The sequence below is a fragment of the Anguilla anguilla genome, chromosome 16, assembly GCF_013347855.1.
Source record: "Anguilla anguilla isolate fAngAng1 chromosome 16, fAngAng1.pri, whole genome shotgun sequence".
NCBI classification, from domain to species: Eukaryota; Metazoa; Chordata; class Actinopteri; order Anguilliformes; family Anguillidae; genus Anguilla; species Anguilla anguilla.
In genome coordinates, this window is record NC_049216.1 from 1 (window position 1) to 26,156 (window position 26,156).

Genomic DNA, 26,156 nt, shown 5'->3' on the forward strand with positions numbered 1-26,156 from the left:
CAATTACGTTCGTCAGTCAAATCCCCCTCCAACACTGAAACATCCTCAACTTGTTCATTGGTTGCCGTTAGTCTCGTCTCTGTTCCTACTGTTACATGGCCCAGAAGACTGGATACTGTACAAGACTTGTGTACTGTGGAAAAATTAGAAATAAAGGAAGAGACGACTGAAAACGTTCTCCCACACTGACGAAATGGACAAGAAACGGCCCTGCCCTCTCCGATATGAGATTTCAAATGAGAGTTTAAACTGGATAAATCATTGCATCTAACATTGCAAAATTCTACATGACAAGATACACACTCGATTGCAGTTACCTGTGCTCTCCTCTTATCTTTATGCTCTCGATATACATGACATTCCAACTGCGTCATGTTTCTGAACGAACGGGAGCAATCAAAAAAGGCGCATTTAAACAACGCGGTTGGAAGACTCGCATGTACTTTCATATGCCTAACAAACGCATACTTCGTTAAGCATTGGTGACCACAATACTGACATGTAAACATGCTTTCATACTAAGCTATCGCTGGCGAATGATTGGCCGTTATGATACTAACTAGTTTGATGAATTCGAAACGCACGTAGCCTACCTGCACAATCCGGCGACACTCTAGCCAGCTGCAACAAAAAATACTCAAAGTACAGGGTTGCCTTGGAAAAGAACAAGAAAATTTATGTGAAATACAGATCAACGTATTCTGTTGGAAATCAAAAACGAACAAATTGTGATATAATTACTTTTAAATTCGCGTAGCCTATTAGGTGTGACACTCGAAACTTGGCATTGCTTTGTTAGCAAATTCTCTGTCGCCACTACTAACCAACGGCTTCCCAATATCCATAGCAATTTCCAGTTAATTACTGAAAATTCAAACGGTGTTATGCAGTTAAGAGCAAAACGCCCACAATGCTGTTCTGTCTTAAGCAATGTGCCGTATATCAATAAAACAGCAGATTACTGTAGGAATTTCCCTGTAATTTCACATCAATTTCATGCCGTGTACCAACAATGACAATGAGTTTGCTTTTATATTTATTGATTTTTATAGATTTAATCAGCTGGACGTGAAATGTTCTTCTGCGGGCGTTTGGGCATATTATCTTACCGTTGTCAAGCAAAACTCTGCTTCGTAGTTCTAATTGGACCGTCCTTATGCAGACACTCTGGTTTGTAGTTCTAGTCGCACCGTTGTTAAGCAAACATCTCTGGTCGTAAGTTCTATGAAAACAATGATTTTATCAAGAAAAAATAGTTCATTCCCGTTTCATACCATGCAATTTGTTGTGTTCAATAATAGATGTTACAGGTTGAGTGTATTCTGACCACTAGGAGGCACTGTATTACTTTCCCGAGAGTAGTTGGAAGACTACCCTAGTAAGGATGTGACGTAAGGGGAAAGTGTGTTGACCAGGAGAGATTGGGTTAAGATGCATACAGTCCTGGGCTGCGTTTCCCAGAGTCTCCTTAGCGCTACGTGCGTCGTAAGGTATCCCTTAAGCTCTTCCTTTAGCTCTCGAGCTGTTTCCCAGCGTCTCCTTAGTTAAGGTATACCTTTAAAAGGGGGGTCTGGGGCACTCGTAAGCTGTCCCTTAACGCTACGCTCCGCGGTTTCAGCCTTATTACGCCAAAATTTTGCTTTTCAAATCGACAGTTGTACTACAGTGCGCATCTAGTAGCACATCTGCATGCGAAAATTACATAGATAGTTTAATATTAACTTTTTACGAAAATTAATTTTCCAATCAACGTTTCTGTGCATAGCACGTCGTGAGAATGTTGTCGTTTCACCTGTCTATTCCCATAATGATGGCAATTAAGTATAGGGCCTATCCAGAATAGTAATCCAATTTGTGAAAATAAAAATAAGTTTTTTTAAATTTATACGTAGTGGCGCTAACTTAGGATATGGCTTTTCTGACTGCATACCCTGTAGAAATTAATTCGTTTGTGTGTGAGTCAATGATCACACTGACTTGGAACAAACCGCCGGTTTATTAAGAATATAAAACCTGTGTGTGCAAAAACAACGTTGAGTGAGTCTACTTGCACGACCGAACTAGAACACGTTGATTGGCTGGCCATAAACACACATAGAGGTACAGTGGCTCATAATGGACAAACACAACGAAATGATCTACATGCCCTTCCTTTAGCTCACATCTCCTATATAAAACAAAATAGCACTGGGTAAATATCAACATTACGGAACATTTTTCTTGCCATGTTGTTTTACGATTTTCGGTAAACAACCCAATAATGATATTCTTGGTTAAACTTAAGATTATCCAACAGCAAATTAAGGTGGCTGAACAAATCACTTTAACAGGTAGACCTATTCATAAGGCACCCGGTATATAATTCATCATGATCAATTTCCACAGACGCGCTTTTGCCTTTCATCTACGATCATTTTTGCATTGCAGAGATAAGTTCGCGGGAATCAGTGCAGTGCAGTGATATGCTGCTACAGTTGCCTATATATTGTGTGACAAAAACAAATTAACATTAGACCTTTGTTTCAATAAGAACAAAATAATTCACCCATATGTAGCCTATATCCTTTTCCCTGGGCTTCCACGAAGTCCCAGACTATGGCTTATATGTCCCGATTGACGCTTTTTATTTCATCCATTGTAGCCTATATGTACGTATTTATGGAAACTATCACAAGGTTTCATCTTAACGGACTCTTAAAGAGATTAGCAGATGATCTCTAGTAGGCATAGCTTCCTCTTCTGCAATATTAGGTTGATGTAAAATGATTATGACAACACGTGTAATATTAAAACGTCATTCACAAGCCTTTACAAGTGAGACAATCGATTCGCTTGGCATCGATTGATAAACTTTTCAGCACCAAAGTGAAGGCCAGCTCCAACTTACGATGTATCTTTAAGTTGTCCCTTAAAAGTTGCCTTAAGGTATAGTCTGGGAAACACTCGTAAAAAAGCGGTTTCCCTTAAGAAGGTATACCTTAAGACCCTTCGTAAAACGTTAAGGTACATCGAAACTCGGAAACGCAGCTCTGCTCTTGAGTAGCCTAAAGCTAATTCTGATGCTCCTTGCTTGCCACAAAAGCCTCCTGATTCTGCAACCCAACAACATAATTTAAAAAAAAAACCATATGTAAACCATATGACAGTCAAATTCATCTGCCTAGCACTGTCACCCTTTTAAAACGGTGTGTTCGTAGACATAGCGTCTTTCTAAAACGGATTTTGAAAGCAGCTAGCTTAATGAATAATGAGGCCTTTTAAATGCCTGGGGCAAATAAAAGGGGCGATTGGGCTTCACAGTTAACGAAGAAGCACCTGCGTGGGCACCGGAATGCGCTTCCGCAGTTCGTTAGGCAAATAGCGATCTCATAAATCTGAATTCCCGACACAGAAATAATTCACGAATTCTTCTATAACGAACGTTGTGGCACTGGATACAATTTAAACAAAATAATTGATAGAATACTAACCTGTAATCGGCAGCAGTTGTGTGCGTCACCCGTTTTAAATACAGAGTATAATGCTATTAGCGATCTCATAAATCCAAATTCCCGAAACAGATATAATTAGCCAGTACATCTAAAACGAACTTGGTGTAATTGGAGACAATTTACAAGCGGTACACGTCCTCCAGATAGATCGCGTGGGCACCCGGAATGCGCTTCCGCAGTTCGTTAGGCGAATAGCGATCTCATAAATCTGAATTCCCGACACAGAAATAATTCACCAATTCTTCTATAACGAACGCTGTGGCACTGGATACAATTTAAACAAAATAATTGATAGAATACTAACCTGTAATCGGCAGCAGTTGTGTGCGTCACCCGTTTTAAATACAGAGTATAATGCTATTAGCGATCTCATAAATTCAAATTCCCGAGACAGATATAATTAGCCAGTATATCTAAAACGAACTTGGTGTAATTGGAAACACGTTATAAGCGGTACACGTCCTCCAGATAGATCGCGTGGGCACCGGAATGCGCTTCCGCAGTTCGTTGGGCGAATAGCGATCTCATAAATCTGAATTCCCGACACAGAAATAATTAACCAGTTCTTCTATAATGAACGCTGTGGCATTGGATACAATTTAAACAAAATAATTGATAGAATACTAACCTGTAATCGGCAGCAGTTGTGTGCGTCACCCGTTTTAAATACAGAGTATAATGCTATTAGCGACCTCATAAATCCAAATTCCCGAGACAGATATAATTAGCCAGTACATCTAAAACGAACTTGGTGTAATTGGAAACACGTTATAAGCGGTACACGTCCTCCAGATAGATCGCGTGGGCACCGGAATGCGCTGCCTCAGTTCGTTAGGCAAATAGCGATCTCATAAATCTGAATTCCTGACACAGAAATAATTCACCAATTCTTCTATAACGAACGCTGTGGCACTGGATACAATTTAAACAAAATAATTGATAGAATACTAACCTGTAATCGGCAGCAGTTGTGTGCGTCACCCGTTTTAAATACAGAGTATAATGCTATTAGCGATCTCATGAATCCAAATTCCCGAAACAGATATAATTAGCCAGTACATCTAAAACGAATTTGGTGTAATTGGAGACAATTTACAAGCGGTACACGTCCTCCAGATAGATCGCGTGGGCACCGGAGTGCACTTCCGCAGTTCGTTGGGCGAATAGCGATCTCATAAATCTGAATTCCCGACACAGAAATAATTCACCAATTCTTCTATAACGAACGCTGTGGCAATGGATACAATTTAAACAAAATAATTGATAGAATACTCACCTGTAATCGGCAGCAGTTGAATGCGTCACCCGTTTTAAATACAGAGTATAATGCTATTAGCGACCTCATAAATCCAAATTCCCGAGACAGATATAATTAGCCAGTACATCTAAAACGAACTTTGTGTAATTGGAGACAATTTACAAGCGGTACACGTCCTCCAGATATATCGCGTGGGCACCGGAATGCGCTTCCGCAGTTCGTTAGGCGAATAGCGATCTCATAAATCTGAATTCCCGACACAGAAATAATTCACGAATTCTTCTATAACGAACGCTGTGGCACTGGATACAATTTAAACAAAATAATTGATAGAATACTAACCTGTAATCGGCAGCAGTTGTGTGCCTCACCCGTTTTAAATACAGAGTATAATGCTATTAGCGATCTCATGAATCCAAATTCCCGAGACAGATATAATTAGCCAGTACATCTAAAACGAACTTGGTGTAATTGGAAACACGTTATAAGCGGTACACGTCCTCCAGATAGATCGCGTGGGCACCGGAATGCGCTGCCTCAGTTCGTTAGGCAAATAGCGATCTCATAAATCTGAATTCCCGACACAGAAATAATTCACGAATTCTTCTATAACGAACGCTGTGGCACTGGATGCAATTTAAACAAAATAATTGATAGAATACTAACCTGTAATCGGCAGCAGTTGTGTGCCTCACCCGTTTTAAATACAGAGTATAATGCTATTAGCGATCTCATGAATCCAAATTCCCGAGACAGATATAATTAGCCAGTACATCTAAAACGAACTTGGTGTAATTGGAAACACGTTATAAGCGGTACACGTCCTCCAGATAGATCGCGTGGGCACCGGAATGCGCTGCCTCAGTTCGTTAGGCGAATAGCGATCTCATAAATCTGAATTCCCGACACAGAAATAATTCACCAATTCTTCTATAACGAACGCTGTGGCACTGGATACAATTTAAACAAAATAATTGATAGAATACTAACCTGTAATCGGCAGCAGTTGTGTGCGTCACCCGTTTTAAATACAGAGTATAATGCTATTAGCGATCTCATAAATCCAAATTCCCGAGACAGATATAATTAGCCAGTACATCTAAAACGAACTTGGTGTAATTGGAGACAATTTACAAGCGGTACACGTCCTCCAGATAGATCGCGTGGGCACCGGAATGCGCTTCCGCAGTTCGTTAGGCGAATAGCGATCTCATAAATCTGAATTCCCGACACAGAAATAATTCACGAATTCTTCTATAACGAACGCTGTGGCACTGGATACAATTTAAACAAAATAATTGATAGAATACTAACCTGTAATCGGCAGCAGTTGTGTGCGTCACCCGTTTTAAATACAGAGTATAATGCTATTAGCGATCTCATAAATTCAAATTCCCGAGACAGATATAATTAGCCAGTACATCTAAAACGAACTTGGTGTAATTGGAGACACGTTATAAGCGGTACACGTCCTCCAGATAGATCGCGTGGGCACCGGAATGCGCTTCCGCAGTTCGTTGGGCGAATAGCGATCTCATAAATCTGAATTCCCGACACAGAAATAATTAACCAGTTCTTCTATAATGAACGCTGTGGCATTGGATACAATTTAAACAAAATAATTGATAGAATACTAACCTGTAATCGGCAGCAGTTGTGTGCGTCACCCGTTTTAAATACAGAGTATAATGCTATTAGCGACCTCATAAATCCAAATTCCCGAGACAGATATAATTAGCCAGTACATCTAAAACGAACTTGGTGTAATTGGAGACAATTTACAAGCGGTACACGTCCTCCAGATAGATCGCGTGGGCACCGGAATGCGCTTCCGCAGTTCGTTAGGCGAATAGCGATCTCATAAATCTGAATTCCCGACACAGAAATAATTCACCAATTCTTCTATAACGAACGCTGTGGCACTGGATACAATTTAAACAAAATAATTGATAGAATACTAACCTGTAATCGGCAGCAGTTGTGTGCGTCACCCGTTTTAAATACAGAGTATAATGCTATTAGCGATCTCATGAATCCAAATTCCCGAGACAGATATAATTAGCCAGTACATCTAAAACGAACTTGGTGTAATTGGAGACAATTTACAAGCGGTACACGTCCTCCAGATAGATCGCGTGGGCACCGGAATGCGCGGCCTCGGTTCGTTAGGCAAATTGCGATCTCATAAATCTGAATTCCCGACACAGAAATAATTCACGAATTCTTCTATAACGAACGCTGTGGCATTGGATACAATTTAAAATATGTTTTATTAAATTTTATTGGGTATGAAACATTTTTCATTCAATTTCTGGAATTTTCCTGAATATGCCAAACATGTCCAGGGGATGTAATATTATGGTGCAGTTGTCATGAAAATACCCTTTTGTTGAAGCATTTTACATGCAATCCATGTTATTATTACATAAGGCATAATACAGTAATATAATGAAAACATGTGCATGGTTTGTAAGGTTTTCCGGGGTTTGTAAATATGATAAACAGATGGTTTAGAGTCCAGATCCAGAAAATAAATAAAAAGTGTAACATTACGCCCACATAACGGCACTGTGGAACTGTCAAGCGTAGTTGCCCCACCATTTTTCCAGAGGCCTGATGATCTTTTTACCCTTAATGGCCCGAACACACATACCCCCACAACCATAGACAAAGAGACTAGTTCCCCTTATCTTAGAAGTGTCCAGATGGCAACATTCCAGAGAGCCAAATGGCCTGCTTATCCCGAGGAAGTCCAAGTAACTTGTTGTTTTATCACACGGCTCTGGGTTCTTTGAAGTACAGGATGAGTCCCAGCCTGCAGGCCCGTTCAAATGCCAGCCTTTTCTGGGTCCCAGTTTGACTCCCCTCTACACCATTCTCTGGGAAGGAGCTGAGCAGGGTGTTGAGCTCATCGAGGAAGCTTCCCAGGGGCCCTGGAGGGCGATAGATAACAACAATGTACAAGTTAACAGGATAGGTGATTGAGACAGAGTGGTATTCAAAGGTAGAGATGGAGAGGTGAGAAAGGGGGAGAACAGAGAATTTCCAAGAGGGAGAGATCAGCAAACCTGTGCCCCCACCACGGCCAGACGGGCGGAGGGCGTGAGAGAAGGAGAAGGAGGAGGAGAGGGCTGCAGGGGTTGCAGTGTTGCCTGGTGTGATCCAGGTCTCAGTGAGGGCAAGGAAATGTAGGGAGAAGAGGGACGCGTAGGCTGAAATGAAGTCAGCCTTCCGCGTAGCAGACTGGCAGTTCCATAGCCCTCCTGCGACCGTGAAGTCGTCACAGGGGGGTCAGTGAGGGATAGCGAAGTTTGGAGAGGTTCCGTCGCCACGGGGTCCTCGCCTGCGGAGGCGAGTTCTGTAGGGGAGAGAACAGGTTGGGATGGGGTTGACACATAGCATAGCAGTGAGGACAGGGAAGGCCTGTGGTGTGGCCACATGGTCAAGGAAAAGTTTAATTAAACATACACATGCATACCGAGAACAATCAATCGAGGACTGTCAGGCAAAGTTAAGGACCTCTCAACGTCAGCAGCAGAGGCAGAAACCTGCAGAGAACAAACAATATGAAATTAAACGCATTTAAATATTATTAGGGATACAGTGCCCTCCATAATGTTTGGGACAAAGACCCATCATTTATTGATTTGCCTCTGTACTCCACAATTTGAGATTTGTAATAAAAAAAAGTATTTACATGCATATCAGGTGAACAGTGTATGAATTACAGCCCTTTTTATACACAATCCCCCCAATTTTAGGGCACCATGCTTGGGACACAGCAATGTTACAGTGCACATCATGAAGGAGTACACCCTCTCTGAAAAATGGAAATCCAGCTTTATCGCTTTACAAATAAAAAAGATATTATGTAGTGTTTCAGCAACACTGCAATACTGCAATGCTAAACAGGAAAGCATGTTTTTTTAACCAACATTATAAAAAGCCATGTTGCAAATGAGTATACCCCCTCTGAGCAAAATTTGTTTCTGCTTCTAAATTATGACCATCACAAAAAAGAAAACAAAATTGACAGGTATTGGGATGGCAGGTATGCCATCCCACCAAGATACGCCTTGGTGGAGGCATGCCCCATACCTATACAGCACAGAGAGTTTGGCACTTTTCAGGGTTCCCCACAGAAATAACCACAACAGCCACAGACACTCAGCCATTAAAAACATTAAATTCTGTACATTCTGACCCCATTTCAACAGACAGATGTCATAAACACCTTCACATGTCCACACAATAAAGCCCCAAACTAAGGGGATTTTACGTTTTCTCCTTCTTCTTCTTCATCTTCTCATTGTTATTTTTCCTGCCGCCTATCCCACTAATAACATGTCTTCCCATTGGACATTTTACAGACACCCGCCAAATCTTCACCTACACGACCCTATGAAAAACTCGCATACACACGCAAAATACCCATACCTTTTTACTCTGAAACATTTTGAGTACAAACAGCTAGCCCGCCTGTGGCCTAGTGGGTAAGGTTACAGGTTTGGGAACACAGGGTTGGAAGTTCAAGCCCAGCTAGGAATGTGTTTCTTTAACCTGCTTTTACCCTCACTAATAATTGTCTACTACTTCTCAATTATTGCTTTTGCACCATATCTACCAGCCGTTCCCCAAACTGTATTATGACGTACCATCTGCACGTTCAATTGTTAACCGGCTACAATATTGCAAAGCCATATGGATTCAACGGGAGCTCTTCTGTGCTAACTCGCCTGTGTTCTTCTTTAAAACCACGGACAGGTTTGCTAATGATATTTCACGCATTGCATAGCTATGTCATGGTGCTGCCCTAACAAAGTGACAGACTGGTAAACCTCCGGTTGAACGATTGAATCCCGCCTCGTTCTCAGGCAGATAATTTCCTCTTTTACACTAACGTTCTCTTACGCTTATATTTTCTTTACCAAAACTCACTCATGGCCACCCATATGCATTTCATGATGGCAAATGTAATACTTTTATCAAAAGGTTACACCAGTTCACAGCTGTGCCATTTCTACTAATTACATTTCTTCACTGTACAAAACCTTCTTATCAGCAAACGCCACATTTCTACATCATGTTACCTCGCCCTGTTCTCTATCCAGCCACATACAAACAATTACTATGTATGTACGTTCTGCAACTACCCATTAAAATATTACATTTAAAAACATGATTCAGTACTAGTACTGAACATGAAAAAAACATAGCAGTGCAATAGATTTCACGTGTTACTTAACCCCCCACTTTAACAGCTGGCGCTTTATAGCGACTGTTATATATACCGTTCGATAAGGAATATAAGCTCGCTCATGGTCACTCCATTTACTTCGCACTATACTCCGTGATCATGTCAACTTTCACCTACATGCCCATTCTGCTAAAAACATATTGTTTCAACTCCGAAATTTAATAATTTCACCCTAATTTCTCTCACACTGTTGTTATTTTCTCATATGCAAAACCTGCTGGGACATATGCGTCTGCTCCTATTCTCCACTATCATGTTTTCCGGTTCTAGTTTAGCAAAACAGCGAAGAGGATTCCTACCTGCAGATAAGCCTATCAAAATGCCTTATAAACCTTACAAACACTAAAAGTGCATCTCCACGAAATAACAGACAACGGAGCAGGACAGAAGGCTACACAAGTTGCGACCTAGAGAGTTATAATTCTACGGGCTTGCTGATTCTTTTGTCAGTTGGATGGACGTCAAATCCGTGAGTACATACACTGGCTATATTTCACATGCATCTCTGATACGTTTTACACTTATACGCCACCGCACCCTTTGTCACAGCCACTGTTTTACATAGATAGCAAACCGAAACTGCTAAACAGTACACGCTCATCAGACTGTACAAATTCACACAAGGATAGCCATAATCCACAAACGTTTCTTACAGGGTCACTTCGCATTTCTCACTCTCATAATAAAACTCTTTGCAAAAAGAAATGATATCTCATAAAAAACACGTTTACAACAAAAATGCCAAGTTACTCAAAAGTATTGACATCAAAATGACGCCAAGTTATGGAATGGAATGGAATGTGATGGTGAAGGGCTACTGGATCTCAAGGAGCTTGACAGTGATGAACTGCCTTCTGGGGACTGGAGTAGGGGGGTAGCACAACTTATGGCATCTGGCAATGAAAACAAAAATCTATCATTATGAATATTGACTAAAATTATGCCATAATTAATTAGATAAAACAATAAGCTTTTTAATACACTCTTTAATTTGGTAGTGAAGTAGTAAATATACAGTACCTGCTCATTTCCATGCATTTAAAAGTTTTCTGCACTGAATTGGTCGAATAACCTCTGCAATTTCCTGTTCTCTTATGTACTGCAAGTCATCTTTGCTTTCCACTCCCTGGTGTAAGATCGTTTCTTCTGGCACACTTGGCAGGACAGAAATGACTGCGTCCTTGATGCTCTCACTTATATCAGACATTCTGAAGGAAAGGAGTGGCGAAGGGCTATTAGAGACAGACCAAACATGTTGTACACAGGCAAAGGGTAATAGTCAAGCAGGCTTGCATGTTCGAGGCAGAAATAATTTGAAATGGGGTTCTCTGAGCCCATCTTTAGGCAGTAAATCCCCTGATCAAAAAGGAAATCAGACTGGCATTTCTCTGTGACAAAGTAAACACAACTGTTGCAAACAAGAATCAGTTCTATCTTGCCAAAGACTAGTCCCTCATCATTCTTCTCAAAGACAACACACGTGGCTTTTTTTGTAGCTTGTGCCTTTAACGGTGACATTGTGTACAGCCACAGAGCTACGTAGCTGGAGGCCTAAATAATCAACAGATCACAAATTCTTGAAGTTGTGTAATTTGCGAGCACACTGTTTAAAAAGTGTGTTTACTCTCAAACCTAAGGGTCCAAGAGCGAATAAGAGGCCCAAAGCAAAGTATCAGTTCAGGATAGTCACGTATATGATGACTGTAACCCACCTAAAGGGTCACTTAGCAGTAGGTAAATATTTTCAGGTTAAAGCTAGGTTCGTAAGGAGAGGTTATGAATGAAGAGATGGACACAATGAACAACCGGAGCCAGAAAGTAAGTGCAAAATGGTTAGAACTGTATTAAAGAAAACGTAATGACAATATGTAAAGCTTATCACATTCAAACACATTCATTTGTCTTCATATCAATGTCCTGAGTGTTGTAACTGTATTCACTGTCCATTCAGTTCTGAATGTCTTCTGTTCAGTCTGGTTCAGTTCAATTGGTCAAGTTCAATTTAGTTAGTTTCAAGTCAGTATTGTTGGTTGGGTGTACCCTTTTTACAAAAAATAAAGTATCAAATAAAATTGTGTAATTTCTCAATCACAATCCTACCACACCAGAGTGGGGTTGGGAGAAACAAGGGGTATCAGGGGGTTCTTCCTCAATGGATGAAGATGAATCAAGTTGATCAAGCTGGTCGGCTCGCCATCTCCCTCGTCAGGGAGAGAATCCTAGGTTCACAGGTTTCTTCTCAGGTATCCAAAAAACCCAGCCTGTATGACAACAGGCTATTATAACAACTGAATACTTTTCTCAATCTTAGTTTTTTTCTTTAAGGCATCATTGTAACCTCAAAAGTGTAAAAGTGTTACTAATAAACCAAATAGTACACTTTATAAATGTTCAACTGTACAGTTTCATTTTATCAAATATTCTATCACTCTTTAACCATTAATCATGAATTATGAGCAAGGTATTTTCCATGTAACTATAGCAAATAATTTTTTAAACCATGAACTCAATATAAATACATGGCAATAAACCTTTAACAATCAAGTAAATCATTAGTTGATTGTAAAATCATTTAAATGCATGTGAACTAACCCTCTTGCACTGTCATGCACAATAGAAGATATGGCTACATCATATACCCAAATGTAGCGCACTTGCTAAGCGCTAGTGCATGGTTTCTAACAGTACTGCATTAGCTAACTTCATTTAAGTGCATAGGCTCAACTAATAGCCACCTTGAATGAGCTATAGCCTACTTAAAATTAACACAAGGTTATTACATGGCACATTCATACACATGTTACATAGCACATTCATACACGTATGATACAATAACAGTGCGATTCACGCTTTCAAATAGCAACATTCAACTTTATATGAGAGAAACTCAATAGCTATACATACCACGTGTGGCTAATGCTATTTTCAAGGAAACACGGAGTTAATAACACACGTGTTGCTGCTACAATGGCGATATTTTAGCTAAATTTCAAATTTAAACTCGCTGAAATCCCAAAGGAAGAAACTGAAGTGTGCAAACTGAAAAATATTAAACGCCACGTGTGGCTAATGCTATTTTCAAGGAAACACAGAGTCAATAGCACACGTGTTGCTGCTACAGTTACGATACTTTAGCAAATTTAACATTTAACTTACCAAGATCCCAAGGAAAGAGATTGAAGTGTGCGATCTGGAAAATATTTGGTCCGTGGGTCATTTACGGAGCTACTCTTTAGGTTTACTGCTTAAATTAACGATTATGATTTTTTACTTCTAATCGTCTTTTTCTTTCTCCCGTTCTCCCCTCTTGCTGTGCGACAAACAGTCTCAACCAAGTCCCTGGGAGTGGGCGGGGCTAACTATTTTCCAGAATGATCTTAAGACATTACTGCCTGTTACAGCCAATAAAACTAATTAGGGACGCAAAACAAGTCCTCCTAACAGTTAGGTAGGGAGCCTCCCTTTTCTTAAAGCTACAGGACTCTTTTAAAACGTTGCTATTTTTCTAACGGGTTACATGATGTTTCGGCTTATGTGGGTGATTAGGAAAACAATACTGTCGACTCGGCAAATACTCCTCAATAAGGACTTTCAAGTAGGCCATCTGACTAGTTGCAATGGCAGGAGCACAAACAATTTCAACTTTTTGCCTTAGCAGCAACACAAATTGCCAAACTTCATTTTCAACTGGATTTTAAATTTTGTCCCCAATCAAGAGAGGCAGAAGTCTAAGGAAACACCAATTCTGGACAGCATGTCCACTCAATTTCTCACTTCCTGGATTCATTTCGCATGGCTTATTGCTGGCGTCATCGCCGAGGTACCTGAAGTGATTAAGCTGTCCATTCAGTTCTCTATACGTGAAGAATTTCTGATTTGTGACAAAATGACTTAGGTATAGAGCGAAGTCATATGCGACGATACCCTCAAATAAGTCATGGCCCAGACAAGGAGGCAGACCAAGTTGGCACACATGGAAGTGGGTTAATTTGATAAATTTGGAATCAAATCAAATTTAATTCCCAGTGACAGTTTTGATGTACTTACGTTATGCTGCATGCTGTGCTGCACGCTGTCTTTGTATGATGCAATTGTTTTCTTTTCACCTGTTGTGAAGGGAGATGACAAAAATTGAGCATGGCCAACAGTACATAATAGAGCCCGACCGATGCCAGATTTTTGGGTCCGGTGCCAATCCCGATTTTGGAGAGTCCTAGCCCACCGATTAGCGATGTTTTGACCGATATTTTGTCAAAAAGTGCAACATTTTCAAATCAATTTGAAAAACTTATATTTTATTAAAGTTTCTATATTTAAGAACATTTAACTTATAAGCAAACGCAAAAAAAAATTAAAATAAACACACAAAACTTTTTAGATAAAAAAAGTAAAAGATGATATTAAATTAAATATACATATTAACACTATATTTAAGTGTGTGAAATCAAAATAACTCCACACCTTGCTTTTACTCCTTTCTTTTCCAACATCTATAAAAAAATTAATGTAAAAAATCCCTTTTCCAGTTTCAAACATGTATTTTTATGATTATTATTATTATTATTGTTGTTATTATTAATTTGTTATTATTATTTCTTAGTATCTATTCTCAGTACATTAATTATATTTTCTTATTTTATTCCTACTAAGACTATCAAACGAGCTTCCCTGTCCATAAGAATTAGACGGTGAAAATAACTACAATGCGCTCTGACGCGTGACTAGATGACACACTCGCTCGCAATAACGCATTAGCTATGACACAGCCTCGTTATTTCTTATTATATTTTCTCAGTAAGTTAAATTAATTATATTTTCTTATTGTATTTTCTTATATGTATGAGCTTTCGTGCAGGTTACCCGCGCTAACTATTGGTTGATTCAGTTCTCCAACAGCAATCCTTCTCTCATGTTATCACGACAAAGCTAGATAACATGGCTTAAAATGATTCATGTTCGAAGTGTTTTATCTGCTTTTTTACTGTCTGGTTAGCTTGCTACGATGACGCGTGACAAGATGACACTCGCTTGCAATCACGCCTTGGCTATTTACAAAACATCATATAGTAGCTAATATCATTATCTCAGATAAAAAACAACAAAAAAAAAAAACAAATGTGTGACACATTCAATCACCATTTTATTTTGGCTGGTTATTTATTTGAGAATACAGCGATGTCCTCTGGAAATGTAGATCCTACGCTGCTTATGTGCTCACTTCCAGTTCATAAAGGCTTGCTAGCTTGCTAAAGTGAACCAAATATGTTAGCTAGCTCGCTCGTTTGATAATGAGGATTGATAAACATAGTGGTCGTATAAACGCATTTAATTAAAAACTTTCACTAAATCTACATACCTTTATTGCCGCAACCGAATCTGTGCAGACAAGTCTTGCAGTGGAGAATATTGGATGAGGCACGAGTAACAAACGTCTTATTAGAGAAGTAGCGCGTCAGCTGCTGCAGTTCACACTTGTATTAGAGCTCCCTCTACTGGATAATTGTAGTAAATAGCAATTACAACGTTCAAGCAGACAAGTACAGATAAATAATCATCGTTTTTTTTTGTTTATTATATAATATATATTAATATATTATAGATATATCGGTCGGGCTCTAGTACATAATCTGCAGAAATGGGTGCCTTTACTGAAGTTTTCACTAAAGCCACTCTGTGATCCCATATCATTCTTTCCAAGATAAGGTGGGACTGGCTCAATGTATCTAAACTGATTTTTAAAAACCGTTTTTTGTCTTTGATCAGTTTTCAAGGTACCAGTGTTGCATGCCCGAAACAAATCCTCGGATTTAAGAACCTTTCTCTCTCACGGTCAGAGATATCCAATGATACCAGCTTTTCGTCCAACTTATGAAGTAAATGAGACTGACTGATATCATGCACTGCTTGAAAATCCTCAATAATAGACTGTATGACTGATGCTGGCAGTAAAAGTTTTGCCTGCAACTTTAAATAAAAGAAAGCCAAATTGTTCAAGAAAAGGGATTCATCTGCTCTCTCTGGCAGCACCGCTGCTTGGTCTCCCTCGTTATCATCACTTACGTTACGTCGTCAGTCAAATCCCCCTCCAACACTGAAACATCCTCAACTTGTTCATTGGTTGCCGTTAGTCTCGTCTCTGTTCCTACTGTTACATGGCCCAGAAGACTGGATACTGTACAAGACTTGTGTACTGTGGAAAAATTAGAAATAAAGGAAGAGACGACTGAAAACGTTCTCCCACACTGACGAAATGGACAAGAAACGGCCCTGCCCTCTCCGATATGAGATTTCAAATGAGAGTTTAAACTGGATAAATCATTGCATCTAACATTGCAAAATTCTACATGACAAGATACACACTCGATTGCAGTTACCTGTGCTCTCCTCTTATCTTTATGCTCTCGATATACATGACATTCCAACTGCGTCATGTTTCTGAACGAACGGGAGCAATCAAAAAAGGCGCATTTAAACAACGCGGTTGGAAGACTCGCATGTACTTTCATATGCCTAACAAACGCATACTTCGTTAAGCATTGGTGACCACAATACTGACATGTAAACATGCTTTCATACTAAGCTATCGCTGGCGAATGATTGGCCGTTATGATACTAACTAGTTTGATGAATTCGAAACGCACGTAGCCTACCTGCACAATCCGGCGACACTCTAGCCAGCTGCAACAAAAAATACTCAAAGTACAGGGTTGCCTTGGAAAAGAACAAGAAAATTTATGTGAAATACAGATCAACGTATTCTGTTGGAAATCAAAAACGAACAAATTGTGATATAATTACTTTTAAATTCGCGTAGCCTATTAGGTGTGACACTCGAAACTTGGCATTGCTTTGTTAGCAAATTCTCTGTCGCCACTACTAACCAACGGCTTCCCAATATCCATAGCAATTTCCAGTTAATTACTGAAAATTCAAACGGTGTTATGCAGTTAAGAGCAAAACGCCCACAATGCTGTTCTGTCTTAAGCAATGTGCCGTATATCAATAAAACAGCAGATTACTGTAGGAATTTCCCTGTAATTTCACATCAATTTCATGCCGTGTACCAACAATGACAATGAGTTTGCTTTTATATTTATTGATTTTTTATAGATTTAATCAGCTGGACGTGAAATGTTCTTCTGCGGGCGTTTGGGCATATTATCTTACCGTTGTCAAGCAAAACTCTGCTTCGTAGTTCTAATTGGACCGTCCTTATGCAGACACTCTGGTTTGTAGTTCTAGTCGCACCGTTGTTAAGCAAACATCTCTGGTCGTAAGTTCTATGAAAACAATGATTTTATCAAGAAAAAATAGTTCATTCCCGTTTCATACCATGCAATTTGTTGTGTTCAATAATAGATGTTACAGGTTGAGTGTATTCTGACCACTAGGAGGCACTGTATTACTTTCCCGAGAGTAGTTGGAAGACTACCCTAGTAAGGATGTGACGTGGGATGAAAGTGTGTTGACCAGGAGAGATTGGGTTAAGATGCATACAGTCCTGCTCTTGAGTAGCCTAAAGCTAATTCTGATGCTCCTTGCTTGCCACAAAAGCCTCCTGATTCTGCAACCCAACAACATAATTTAATAAAAACACCATATGTAAACCATATGACAGTCAAATTCATCTGCCTAGCACTGTCACCCTTTTAAAACGGTGTGTTCGTAGACATAGCGTCTTTCTAAAACGGATTTTGAATGCAGCTAGCTTAATGAATAATGAGGCCTTTTAAATGCCTGGGGCAAATAAAAGGGGCGATTGGGCTCCACAGTGAACGAAGAAGCACCTGCGTGGGCACCGGAATGCGCTGCCGCAGTTCATTAGGCGAATAGCGATCTTATAAATCTGAATTCCCGACACAGAAATAATTAACCAGGACTGCGTTTCCGAGTTTCGATGTACCTTAACGTTTTACGAAGGTTCTTAAGGTATACCTTCTTAAGGGAAACCGCTTTTTTACGAGTGTTTCCCAGATTATACCTTAAGGCAACTCTTAAGGTACAACGTAAAGGTACATCGTAAGGTGGAGCTGGCCTTCACTGAGGTGCTGAAAAGTTTATCAATCGATGCCAAGCGAATTGATTGTCTCACTTGTAAAGGCTTGTGAATGACGTTTTAATATAACAAGTGTTGTCATAATCATTTTACATCAATCTAATATTGCAGAAGAGGAAGCTATGCCTACTAGAGATCATCTGCTAATCTCTTTAAGAGTCCGTTAAGACGAGACCTTGTGATAGTTTCAATAAATACGTACATATAGGCTACAAAGGATAAAATAAAAAAAGCATCAATCGGGACATATAAGCCATAGTCTGGGACTTCGTGGAAGCCCGGGGGAAAGGACATAGGCTACATATGGGTGAATTATTTTGTTCTTATTGAAACAAAGGTCTAATGTTAATTTGTTTCTGTCACACAATATATAGGCAACTGTAGCAGCATATCACTGCACTGCACTGATTCCCGCGAACTTTTCTCTGCAATGCAAAAATGATCGTAGATGAAAGGCAAAAGCGCGTCTGTGGAAATTGACCATGATGAATTCTGCCTTATGAATAGGTCTACCTGTTAATAAGTAAAAAAGTAATTTGTTCATCCACCTTAATTTTCTGTTGGATAATCTTAAATTTAACCAAGAATATCATTATTGGGTTGTTTACCGAAAATCGTAAAACAACATGGTAAGAAAATTTTCCGTAATGTTGATATTTACCGTGTGCTATTTTGTTTTATATATGAGGTGTGAGCTAAAGGAAGGGGATGTAGATCATTTGGCTATGTTTGTCCATTATGAGCCACTGTACCTGTATGTGTGTTCATGGCTAGGCCAATCAACGTGTTCTAGTTCGGTCATGCAAGTAGACTCACTCAACGTTGTTTCTGCACACACAGGTTTTATATTCTTAATAAACCGGCGGTTTGTTCCAAGTCAGTGTGATCATTGACTCACACACAAACGAACTAATTTCTACAGGGTATGCAGTCAGAAAAGCCATATCCTAAGTTAGCGCCAATACATATAAATATATATTATAATTTATATTAAATTATATTAAATTATATTAAAAAATATAATTTAAAAAAAACTTTTTTTTTCTTTTCACGAAATGGATTAGTATCATGGATAGGCCCTATACTTAACCCTGTAAAGCCTGACATATCAAATAATAGCCAGAAAATTCTAATTTTTTGAAATTGAAGAGTTTATTAGATCCTTTGACAAAATCAAAAATTCAAAAACTAATTTGCATATATAATATTTTTTATGTATCATACTTGATTCGCCAGGCATTTAAGGCAATTTATTGATTTTCAATTTTTTTTTATTTTTTCAACAAAAACATAAATTTTTCATTGCATTTGGATCCTTTGGGACATTTTAATTGGTTTTGCTCTTTTTTTTCTAACATGAACCATTTACAACCTTTTTATATCGCATTGTGGTAGGCAACAAAACAGTTTCTGTCCTTGTTCAGGCAAAGATGGACTTTACATTTCCCACAGTAGACATGCGAGAAGTGATTGCCTGTGCAGTGCTTGCATCTCTGTCGGGTTTCCCATGTTGGGAAATGATCAATGCCATCCTTTCTCACATCAGCAGGTACACTAGCAGTTGGCCTTTTGCGGGGGGGGGGGGGGGGGGGGGGGGGGTGCTGCCTCTGGTACTGGAGAGGATAGTGGTCTGCCACACTTGATTTTGGCCTTTCCTGCGCTTGTGAGAGAAGTGCCAACAGAAGCCTGAAACCTTCGCAGGGCCATGGGTTTCTTCTGGGGCTCCAGTTTCTTCTGGTCTCTTCTGGAGAGGTTCTATGCATTGATGACTGCCACTGTGACAGTGTGCCACCAAATGTACAAATACCATCTTTGGGATTTGAAGCTGAACTTGTAAAGTGCAGACAGCATTTCAAGGAGGTCAACACCACCCATGAATTTGTTGTATGATTCAACATTGGCTGGTCTGGGAACCATTATGTATCCCACTGGTTTGATGCCAATAAAAGAAGAAAGTAAGTGCACAGCTTTGTTGTCACACCATCTTACAATGATGTTGTTTTCCTTTACTCTAAAATCAAGTCTAAGGACGTAAGTGTAAGGACGGAGTGTAGCACAGTGGGTAGGGAACTAGACTTGTAACCGAAAGGTCGCAGGTTTGATTCCCGGGTAGGACACTGCCGTTGTACCCTTGAGCAAGGTACTTAACCGAAATTGCTTCAGTATATATCCAGCTGTATAAATGGATACAATGTAAAATGCTATGTAAAAGTTGTGTAAGTCGCTCTGGATAAGAGCGTCTGCTAAATGCCTGTAAATCAAGTGACCCTCTTCCCCTTTTCTTCAAATCATTTTCATACATCATGTTGCATTCTTTTAGGCCTGCCCTGTTCATTTGTACTGTGCCTATGTAGCAACATAACTGATTATCATGCTTGTGTCGGTTGGATATAAAAATTACATCTAAATATCTCAATTTCCACTCCAAATATATCTTAATTTCAATCTTTAATTAGTTAAATTAAATAATCAAAATAGTGTATTTTACATTGTGGTAGGCATAATGCATACTGCATCATGAAATGCAATACAATGACGATTGAGGAATCTACAGATAAATTACCTTATATACCTGCTGTATTATATTTAATACGCACATTTTCAACACGATTTTACTATAAAATAATGTACAAAATATTAAGTAATTATAAGTTTCTTAAGTACAGTGAATATTCATATTGAAATATTAGTAACAAAATAAATGTTATTCTTAACGTAACTTTTTCAAAATTAGAAAAGATTCCCCAGAAAAACACATGCCGCTCCCAACATGGAGGTAGCCATTTTCGGCATTACAACTGAAAGACCCCCTACTACCTGCAGTGCACAGATAATCCACCAGAGAGCAGAATACATGTATTAGGTTGTCTACAACAGGTTTTTCAGGAAAGTATTGATTATGTTGATGACCTAGAAGTCTCAGAAACTCATGTATCATATGTGATACAAATGGCGATATAGGGTTAATTACCATCATGATGTGGATAGACAGGTAAAACTACAACATTCTCACGACGTGCTATGCAGAAACGTTGATTGGAAAATTTATTTTCGTAAAAAGTAAATATTAAACTATCTATGTAATTTTCGCATGCAGATGTGCTACTAGATGCGCACTGTAGTACAACTGTCGATTTGAAAAGCAAAATGTTGGCGTAATAAGGCTGAAACCGCGGAGCGCAGCGTTAAGGGACAGCTTACGAGTGCCCCAGACCCCCCTTTTAAAGGTATACCTTAACTAAGGAGACGCTGGGAAGCAGCTCGAGAGCTAAAGGAAGAGCTTAAGGGATAAGTTACGACGCACGTAGCGCTAAGGAGACTCTGGGAAACGCAGCCCAGTTCTTCTATAACGAATGCTGTGGCATTGGATACAATTTAAACAAAATAATTGATAGAATACTAACCTGAAATCGGCAGCAGTTGTGTGCGTCACCCGTTTAAAATACAGAGTATAATGCTATTAGCGATCTCATTAATCCAAATTCCCGAGACAGATATAATTAGCCAGTACATCTAAAACGAACTTGGTGTAATTGGAAACACTTTACAAGCGGTACACGTCCTCCAGATAGATCGCGTGGGCACCGGAATGCGCTGCCGAAGTTCGTTAGGCAAATAGCGATCTCATAAATCTGAATTCCCGACACAGAAATAATTAACCAGTTCTTCTATAACGAACGCTGTGGCACTGGATACAATTTAAACAAAATAATTGATAGAATACTAACCTGTAATCGGCAGCAGTTCTGTGCGTCACCGTTTTAAATACAGTTGATAACGCTATTAGCGATCTCATAAATCCAAATTCCAGAGACAGATATAATTAGCCAGTACATCTAAAACGAACTTGGTGTAATTGGAGACACTTTACAAGCGGTACACGTCCTCCAGATAGATCGCGTGGGCACCGGAATGCGCTTCCGCAGTTCGTTAGGCGAATAGCAATCTCATAAATCTGAATTCCCGACACAGAAATAATTAACCAGTTCTTCTATAACGAACGCTGTGGCATTGGATACAATTTAAACAAAATAATTGATCAAATACTAACCTGTAATCGGCAGCAGTTGTGTGCGTGACCCGTTTTAAATACAGTTGATTACGCTATTAGCGATCTCATAAATCCAAATTCCCGAGACAGATATAATTAGCCAGTATATCTAAAACAAACTTGGTGTAGCTGGAGACACTTTACAAGCGGTACACGTCCTCCAGATAGATCGCGTGGGCACCGGAATGCGCTTCCGCAGTTCGTTAGGCGAATAGCGATCTCATAAATCTGAATTCCCGACACAGAAATAATTAACCAGTTCTTCTATAATGAACGCTGTGGCATTGGATACAATTTAAACAAAATAATTGATCAAATACTAACCTGTAATCGGCAGCAGTTGTGTGCGTGACCCGTTTTAAATACAGTTGATTACGCTATTAGCGATCTCATAAATCCAAATTCCCGAGACAGATATAATTAGCCAGTATATCTAAAACAAACTTGGTGTAGCTGGAGACACTTTACAAGCGGTACACGTCCTCCAGATAGATCGCGTGGGCACCGGAATGCGCTTCCGCAGTTCGTTAGGCGAATAGCGATCTCATAAATCTGAATTCCCGACACAGAAATAATTAACCAGTTCTTCTATAATGAACGCTGTGGCATTGGATACAATTTAAACAAAATAATTGATCAAATACTAACCTGTAATCGGCAGCAGTTTACAAACCCCGGAAAACCTTACAAACCATGTTTTCATTATATTATTGTATTATGCCTTATGTAATAATAACATGGCTTGCATGTAAAATGGTTCAACAAATGGGTATTTTCATGACAACTGCACCATAATATTACATCCCCTGGACATATTTGGTATGGACATATTCAGGAAAATTAAAAAAAATTGAATGAAATATGTTTCATACCAAACAAAATTTAATAAAACATAGTTTAAATTGTATCCAATGCCACAGCGTTGGTGTTGGATGGACTGGATAATTATTTCTGTGTTGGGAATTCAGATTCATGAGATCGCTATTCGCTTAACGAACTGTGGCAGTGCATTCCGGTGCCCACGCGATCTATTCAGAGGACGTGTACCACTTGTAAATTGTCTCCAATTGCACATAATTCTTTTTCGATGGACTGGTTAATTATTTCTTTCTCGGAAATTTGGATTCATGAGATCGCTAATCGCTGTATTTAAAACGGGTGATGCACACACCTGCTGCCGATTACAGGTTGTATTTGGTCAATTGTTTTGTGTAAATTGTTTCCAATGCCACAACGTTCGTTTTGGATGCATTGGTTAATTATTTCTGTCTGGGGAATTTTGTTTCATGAGATCGCTAATAGTGTAATCAAATGTATTTGATGGATGACGCACACACCTGCTGCCAATAACAGGTTTGTATTTGGTTAATTGTTTTGTGTAAATTCTATCCAATGCCACAGCGTTCGTGTTGGATGGACTGGTTAATTATTTCTGTGTTGGGAATTCTGATTTACGAGATAGCTAATCGCGTAACGAACTGTTTTTAAAACGGATGATGCACCCATCTGCGGCTGATTACAGGTGTGTATTTTGGTCAATTGTTTTGTGTAAAAGATTTCCAAATCTACAACGGTCGTTTTAGATGGACTGGTTAATTATTTATGTTTCGGGAATTCTGATTTATGAGATTGCTAATCGCGTAACAAACTGTTTTTAAAATGGGTGACGCACGCACCTGCTGCCGAATGCAGGAGTGTCTTTGTTCACCATGGAGCGTAATCGTCCCTTTTATTTGCCCCAGGCAATTAAAAGGCCTTAAATATAATGCTGCGTGTCCACAATACACCTGCGAGAGCCCGTAATTCATTGACTGAATGTCAATTTTACGAGTCATTGCAGTTTTGGTTGATTATTGGCGAATTTGGCATATTAAACATCTTTACTGGCGATATGCAAGCCGACTGCATGTCCCGAACAGCGCCGTGGGCAGAGCAGTCCGGTGCCCACGCGATCTATTCGGAGGACGTGTCCCTTTTGTATTTTGTTTCCAATTCCACAAAGCTCGTTTTAGAAGGACTGGTTAATTATTTCTGTGTCAGGAACGAGATCGCTGAACGGACTGTTTTTAAAACGGATGACGCACACACCTGCTGCCGAATGCAGGAGCATCTTTGGTCACTGGAGCAAATTATTGCTGTTATTTGCATGTTCCCCCATCTCAGCACTTTTTGGTAATTTGTATTTGCTCTAATACTGTTGCTTGTTCTTCTGCCTAGTTGGCTTTGCAGAGGTTAGATCAGAATAGTGTTCACTGTGTGAACTAAACTGTGTTCTTGGCTAGAAATAGCTGTACAAAATAAGTCTTGTATCTTTTTGAAGCTGTGTATTGTAGTTGTCCATGAGTTATCACCATTTCCTTTCCATCCTGCATTATTCTTTAATTTTTTATGGCTATCTGTTTTTCCTGCGCCTTTGGTTATTACGGCCTTTTAGTTTTCTTGATTGATTTACTTGATTTAATTATACCCTTGATTGTTTTATTGTTTTCTTAATTGAATTATACGCATGCTAATCTGTGTACGATTTGCACCTGTTGGCCTTCTATTTAAACCCCAAGCAAACCGATAAGCTTTGCTAAAGTTCTCACAATTACCATTCTGTCAGACTGTTGTTTTGTTGTTGTAGTCTCCATACTCCTTAAGCCTTAGTTCTTCACCCTGTATTTGGGTCACACCATGACCGTGAAATGCACTTTTTGTACGTTGCTTTGGATAAAAGCATCTGCCAAATAAAAGTAATGTAAATGTACCCTAACCCTGTGGGGAACCTAAAAACAAATATTTCTAAATGTTGCGAATCTTTCCTTAAAGCCATCATTTCAATAATCTGTAATCTTACAGATTTTTTGATGTCAAAAGCACAAAAAGTCTGGATCACGGTTATTAGCTAAAGCCGTTAACTTTCTTTCCTTGTATGAGAAATAAACAAGTTAATTGGGTAGAATCGGCACTTCGTGGAGTGTGGTAGGAATGATTCACCAGTCAACATTAAAGCCGGTATTTATGTAATCGTATGTCAAATACAAACAATTAAAATGTTTTAACTTGTTTTATTTTTTCTATTAAGCATTTATTTGTACAAACACAGAATGTCATTAAAGAATGCTAACACCTTTATCCATGCAGTCTAATTGCATAGAAATGCTGCTGTAAACTACATGATGCCACGATCAAATAGATATCTCCCGTGACCAGAGTTTGGCTAGCCAACCCATTCGTTTGTACGCTGCTGAACATGCTAACCAAGCAAGAGCCTCAAGGACAATTATTATAAGCAGTCTGGCAGAGTGCAGTAGGAATTACGTGGGTCGTCTCTCTCCATTGAAAATGAATGACTTCCAGTGAGAGCACCGTAGGAATGCCCTGTTTGGTGTAAATTTGGGAACCCATAATGATTTCACAATGGTTAGTCAGAGGCTTAAAGAGGCTAAGCCTGCACTCTTATACGGATCACAATGAGTCAGAGGCTTAAAGAGGCTAAGCCTGCACTCTTATACGGATAACAATGAGTCAGAGACGTAAAGAGGCTAAGCCTGCACTCTCATACGGATCACAATGAGTCAGAGACGTAAAGAGGCTAAGCCTGCACTCTCATACGGATCACAATGAGTCAGAGGCTTAAAGAGGCTAAGCCTGCACTCTCATACGGATCACAATGGTGAGTCAGAGGCTTAAAGAGGCTAAGCCTGCACTCTTATACGGATCACAATGAGTCAGAGGCTTAAAGAGGCTAAGCCTGCACTCTCATACGGATCACAATGATGAGTCAGAGACGTAAAGAGGCTAAGCCTGCACTCTCATACGGATCACAATGAGTCAGAGACGTAAAGAGGCTAAGCCTGCACTCTCATACGGATCACAATGAGTCAGAGGCTTAAAGAGGCTAAGCCTGCACTCTTATAGGGATCACAATGATGAGGAGTCAGAGATGTAAAGAGGCTAAGCCTGCACTCTCATACGGATCACAATGAGTCAGAGGCTTAAAGAGGCTAAGCCTGCACTCTCATACGGATCACAATGATGAGTCAGAGACGTAAAGAGGC

At 39.5% G+C, this 26,156-nt stretch overlaps 2 long non-coding RNA genes across 2 annotated transcripts; both read right to left on the reverse strand.

The window, feature by feature from the left end:
• Positions 1-9: 9 nt before the first annotated feature.
• On the reverse strand, positions 10-1,224 carry LOC118215034. Its single transcript, XR_004762755.1, has 3 exons — positions 1,110-1,224; positions 594-654; positions 10-133 (listed from the first exon to the last, which is right to left on the reverse strand). It is a non-coding gene; the product is annotated as an uncharacterized LOC118215034 (long non-coding RNA).
• A 14,838-nt stretch (positions 1,225-16,062) lies between these two features.
• Positions 16,063-17,451, reverse strand: LOC118215033. The gene is made up of 3 exons (XR_004762754.1): positions 17,174-17,451; positions 16,657-16,717; positions 16,063-16,196 (listed from the first exon to the last, which is right to left on the reverse strand). It is a non-coding gene; the product is annotated as an uncharacterized LOC118215033 (long non-coding RNA).
• Positions 17,452-26,156: the final 8,705 nt, after the last annotated feature.